The 6,000-nt window shown below is 32.6% G+C and overlaps 1 long non-coding RNA gene across 1 annotated transcript; it reads left to right on the plus strand.

Annotated features, from left to right (window-relative positions):
- Positions 1 to 4,506: 4,506 nt before the first annotated feature.
- LOC149663548 (uncharacterized) lies at positions 4,507 to 5,435 on the plus strand. The gene is made up of 3 exons (XR_016368425.1): positions 4,507 to 4,826; positions 4,901 to 5,188; positions 5,258 to 5,435. It is a non-coding gene; the product is annotated as an uncharacterized LOC149663548 (long non-coding RNA).
- Positions 5,436 to 6,000: the final 565 nt, after the last annotated feature.

Consider the following 6,000-nt stretch of genomic DNA (forward strand, 5'->3'; position numbering starts at 1 on the left):
TTATTTGTTTTCTCAACAACAACGTAATATATTTCTATCACTAAGCTGAAGGACGGTTTTAACGCAAAAATAGTGACATCACATTTGATCAAACCCTAAAAATAGTGAACCCAACTATGCTCTATAATTCTTTTTTTTTTAAGTTTTCATTTCGTAATAATTAGATTGAAACGAATTGTTTGTTTTTCCATTCGGATTCGAGATTCTAAAAGAACTTTATTCATGTAAAGAACAATTATGAAAACCTGTTTCATGTCTGAAAAAAATTGTATTCGTCAAGGACATTTCTTTTTTTTGTCACTTTAGGCTTGCTTTTTTATAAATTATAAATTTGAGCGTTTGAGTTGACGTGAGCCCTGCATACCATTTGGCTTATCTGGGGACTGTTACTAAAATAGGGTGTGTCAGAGAATTCGCCTTAGACAAGCATGGTAAATAGTTGGGTGTGTGAAAGTAAATAGTGTTAACAACTAATTTTTATGCGTTACCATGAAAATGTTATGAAACAACAGAGAAATTGTACATATTTGAGCAAGAGCTAAACAATGATATTGACTTGCTTGCATTCATTTTTGATTATTTAGGTGACATTCCAAATTTCCTTGGGTTTGTGGTGGTGGGAGACTACGTATCCCTTGGATTGCTCAAGTGTCTGGGCTATAAAGAAAGTAAATAGTTTTGAGTAGAAAACCATTTCATTATTTGAAAATGCATGAGTAAGCTGTAGTTCAAGGGGGTAATACCGTAACAATCGTCCGTTAGCATTCTGGAAATAAATAAAAAAAAATAAAAGTAACATTTTGCATAATGTTTGCCTATATGCTGAAGGAAACGACACAGTTATGATGTCTCGTTGTTGCTTTAGTAATAGCATTGCATGATAAGCACGATATTGGGCCTTGAAGCACAGCCTCTTGCTATCGCGGTATTTTTTTCCCCTTCAGAACACCTTTCGTTTTTCTGAAATGTTCAATGGCATTCCAAATGTTAGAAAGTGGTATAAGTGCGGGTTACCACGAACTTATAAACAAAATGAAGTCGATATTCTTGTTCTGCAACTTCAAATTAATGTTTTAGCTATTTAAAAATTATGAAAACGTTAACCCTGGGCTTACTTTACATTCCTTTTTTTTTAATTGTCTTGAACACGAATATATACTTATTTGAACTTTTACAAGCGCCGGGTAATCTGAACTTGTTCCTAGAAAATTTAAAAGTAAATCGATGGTGCAACAAGCACAATTTAGATAGTTTTGAGAGAGCAGTGCTTAGAGCTTTCAGGCTTATAATTGGTTCGTGTCATTCGCAAGGTAAAATTATTGTGTAGATAATTAACCAGCATGTTAATGACCACTAAGAAGCCCCACTAGTTTTTATCATTGTAAAATTAAAGTTGGAAACTTAATAACTAACAAGTTATAAAGGTTAATATGGAAAATTTTTAAATATAATTTTTATTTATGAAGCTGTACACACCAACCGTGCTGGAATTATTGCAAATCAAATAATTGGATACGCCAGAAAACACTCGAAATTGGAAGAGTTGTCAAGAGTGATTGGCCAAATACCCGGAAAAAGAATAATTCTCTCTGTCGGGAACATAGAGTTAGAAAAGGTAGACATTGTTCCAAGTGTTGCTAATGAAACTTAAATATATATACAATAGAATGTGGAAATTTTTACAGTACGCTCGAACAAATAAATCCTCAATCATAACCAACCTGAAAATGTATTGCCTTCCGCTCCTCACAAAACTTCAACACAGAGAAGTTATTCTACTCATGCCTTTACCATCTACTGGTCAAAATGTCTTAATAAATTTCATAAAACAGACTGTAGAGGGTTTTCCCTGTAAGTAGGAAGCGCTTCGATAAGAATCCAATTTATGGGTGCTTGGTCAAGAGTTTCATTTGTGTGTGCTAATATAATTGAATTGGTTCTTGTTTTAATTTTAGCATTGACATCGAAATCGCCTTTCTCATTGAACACCGTACACTACACTAACTTCAAGCATGTTATATTAACCATTCCAAACATTTCTTTAGAAACGGTGATCCGGATTATAACGAGCTGCCAAAAATAATAATGAAATTTTTATCGAATCGTATAAAGCCAATCGTAAAAATAAACGAATATTCGAAAAAAGAAAAAACTACCGTCAACCAATTGAAGGCGGGACTAGAAAAAAATAACATACAAGACATAGACGAAGGTAATTGAAGAGATAAATTTTTAAGCAAAGAAATACTTTGAGAGTAAAGTTGAAATTTTGGCAGCATATTCGCCAAAAATTCACTCATTTATAAAGGCAGTATCTATAATTTCATGTTTTATTGATAAAATAGACAAACTTCTTTCCGATGAACCAAGTGGTTCTTGTGTCGTAAAAAAAGAAACAATTTCCAAGGAGTCTACTTCCAGTGAACCTTTGTCACTTTCTAAAACTCAACATGAAATAGAATTTAAAGGAGAGCAGCATACAAACTGGATAAGGAGAGTAGTGCTAAATCTAAACCCAAGGTTCAAGAAGAAAGGATACCCCAAAATGGTTGACAATGTAAGATTATTTTTATTTATTATTATAATATTTTGTGAGAATTAAGTAATTCCAAACTTAATTTCTTAGGAAAGAACATCAATGCATGTTAAATTCACTGAATATCGGAAAAATCCGAAAAGAAAGATTTTGATTAAAAAGGAAAAAAATAAAATTAACTTTTACATTTAATTGAAATTAAAAAAAATTAATTAAAATTTAAAAAATTAATTGAATTTGAAAAAAAATAATGGAAATTTAAAAAAATTTATTGAAATTAAAAAAAGTAATTGAAATTTAAAAAAGTAATTGAAATTTAAAAAAGTAATTGAAATTTAAAAAAGTAATTGAAATTTAAAAAAAGTAATTGAAATTTAAAAAAAGTAATTGAAATTTTAAAAAAGGTATTGAAATTTAAAAAAAAAGTAATTGAAATTTAAAAAATTAATTGAGATTTAAAAAATTCAGTGGTAACTTCAAATAAGTTACGTGGTGATAAGATCATTTTACGGCTAACCACAGTGGCGCCGCTAGAGGGTAGGCTACAGCCTACCCGTAAATTTCAGAGGGGCCCCGAAATTAGGTTCTCATAATATTAAAATACCATTAATACAATATTTCGATCTAGGCTTGCAAGGCAATCTACTTTAGACAAAGTTTCACAAGGATGATCAACCTTTTGGCATCTGATTTTTACAATATTCTATAAAATGGAAAATGGGTTAACACTTTCGTGTTATAAGTTTTTGACTAGCCAGAAAAGCAATCTCGATTTTTGATTTTTAGCCAATCTACGATAAGGCTCTTAGTTTGACCTGCCGGGGCCTGCCCAGTTGTCATTCTCGTAGAAGTAGTAGTGTAAAATGTTTGGTTCGTCATTGATGGGACAGTGAATGAAAGACGATTGTGGTGAGGTTATATTTTTCGTTCCTCTTTTACATGGATGGGGATTGTAATAGTAAGTTTAAGCATTTCACTTAATTGTACAAGTGGGGTTAATGATTGTCAATTTTGTTTACGTTTTCTCCATAAATCTAAAGCGAAAGAAACCTTGGATTGCGTTAATATAATGGAAGGTGTTAAACTCTCCCTCAAAATTTCTGTCACCCGTCGACAATAAGGATTTAACGCATTCAATCCCGCTCCTCTATTTAAACATTCAAGGAAATCGAGGTTAACTTTAAATGCAAAAGCAAGTATGGTATATTTTTTGAATGGTCTTAAGGTGGTGTTTATCACGATCCCAGAATTAACTTGTATTTCTCCAGAAAGCAAAAATAATTTTAAAAGCAAAAGGAAGTATATAGTATTACAATTTAATCATAAGTAAATTTATGAACGTAGGGATTACGGCCCAGGTATTTTTTTTAGGTCAGGGAAACGAGGGCTAATCCCTTGGATTTTCTGTTCTTTAAATAAGGTTTAGGTATGCGTTATTGTGGGGCTACTCATTGAAATTTTCTGTTTGTGTCTCATTTTTACAATTTTAAAAGAATTAAATTTTTGATGTACAGATTACGGGCAATCATTTTAGCACAGGGACCAATCAGTCTATTTTTTTGTACTCCAATTAAGGGTTTACTTATGCGTTACGACTAATCATTTTTGCACTGTTAAAGGTTGCGTAAGTTTCCTATTTGTTTAGCACTATTATAATTATAACAGAAGAAAATTAATTGAAGTCAGGATTACTAGAAATCATTATATCACACTTAAAGGTAGCGCATCGAGGGGCTATTCACTGAAATTTTCTATTTGTTTCGATGTGGCTAAAATTATGAGCCGAGCCCTTGGGTCATCTTGTTTGTTTCCCGCTCTTTGCCCAATCTTCTTCTCTCCCGTTCCTTCTTGTCCCACAAAACTTCGAGGTCAGACTTCTTTAGGTAAACCGATATCTCTTTTCCTCACCACATCGACAGTGCACAGTGACCTCATAGGGGGCTTAACTGAAAATCGCCCTCTCTCTCCGACTCCGTGTTTTTATTTTTTTCACAAACTATAGAGTATGAAATAATGTCTGATAGTACTGAACTTTAATATATTACATTCTCTATATAAACAATATGATAAAAATAGTTGTTAATTTAATATTATCGACACTGGGCAACTAAATTTTTCTCTTGAAATTTTATAAGGGGCTTCCCAAATCTTCCTTAGCCTATCTGTAAAAAATCCTGGCGGCGCCATTGGTCGGAATGAATCATCACAGAAATTCTCACTCTCCTTTTCGCTTGGCTAATAAAAAGAGGGATCTTGACAATGTTTGGTTGAAGTTTCGGTACTAACATTGGTAAAATTACTTGCTGATGCTATTGGTGAAAAATCATTGATGAACGGGCATTTGCTTGTGATTTAACACACTAGGCTTGAATTGGCAATAACAGTTTCAATATGTGGGTCTGATTCAGTGGGATTTGATGAAGGAAGTGCGTAAGAATGTTCTATTTAAAGTTTTCTTGAGTAATATATTTCCAGGGTTATACTTTCTTTAATTTTATTCTCACTATATGAATCTGAGCCTTAATTGATCAACTAGCAATTTGAAATTAAATTCTTGAATATCAACTTGGGATTATTTATCTTGAACTGAAGGAGTTTTATCTACCATAAATTTATTGTTACAAGTTTGAGTAGCGACACTGGCTGTAAAAGGTTGTTCAACGATTTCTTCTTCAAAGTTTTTGGTTTGATTGTCTATATTAATTGACTCTCAAATCGTAGACGTAGAACTCTAAATGCATGGCTCTGAAGGGAGGACTGGTTTGTTTTCAAAGTCAACGTTGGCGGAGGTTTGGAAATCAAAAATTGTTGGATAAGAACCGTGAATAAGATCGACTTTTGCTACGTTTTTTAAGTATTATTTAGCTCTTAGATCAATTTTGAAGCATTTTTCATTAAAGTGTGCCTGACAAACCTAATATGGCCGGTTCTTCTTTGAGCAAAGGCTTAGTTATTTTTTCATGAAACTTTTGAATATCATTTCGAGCGTACTTTACGCATAGCATTACAAAATCGGGATATTTAATTATATTTGGAACACCAAATAACCTCATGGATTCGCCAATTTGATTCTGGCATCCTTTAATTTTTAATTTGCATGGTTACGAACAGCCAATTGCCAAACAAGAAGGAGAACATGAAGTATATGTATATATTTTAACCTAGCTTCCGTAAGCAGCCGACTCCTGTAAAAGTAGTGGTGGACTAAGAGCGGCTAGGGAGCCAATGACAATACAAGGGCCGGCATACGTCACAAAATTTAGAATTTACTAAAAACGGAGAAAAAATGGCACCTTTTATAAATTAATCAAAAATGTCTTGATTAGAATCAAGACCTAAAAAGTATCGATAAGACTGAGGTTATCACTTGTCTGAAGGATCAGATATTAATTTTTCTTTTTAATTGAAACTTAAATGCATGCTTAAGAAAAAACAACGTTCCATTACCGTTTTCCGTTGAAATA

Source organism: Phalangium opilio, unplaced genomic scaffold (genome assembly GCF_054372755.1).
Source record: "Phalangium opilio isolate 3A_F unplaced genomic scaffold, DU_Popi_V2 ptg000061l_1, whole genome shotgun sequence".
NCBI classification, from domain to species: Eukaryota; Metazoa; Arthropoda; class Arachnida; order Opiliones; family Phalangiidae; genus Phalangium; species Phalangium opilio.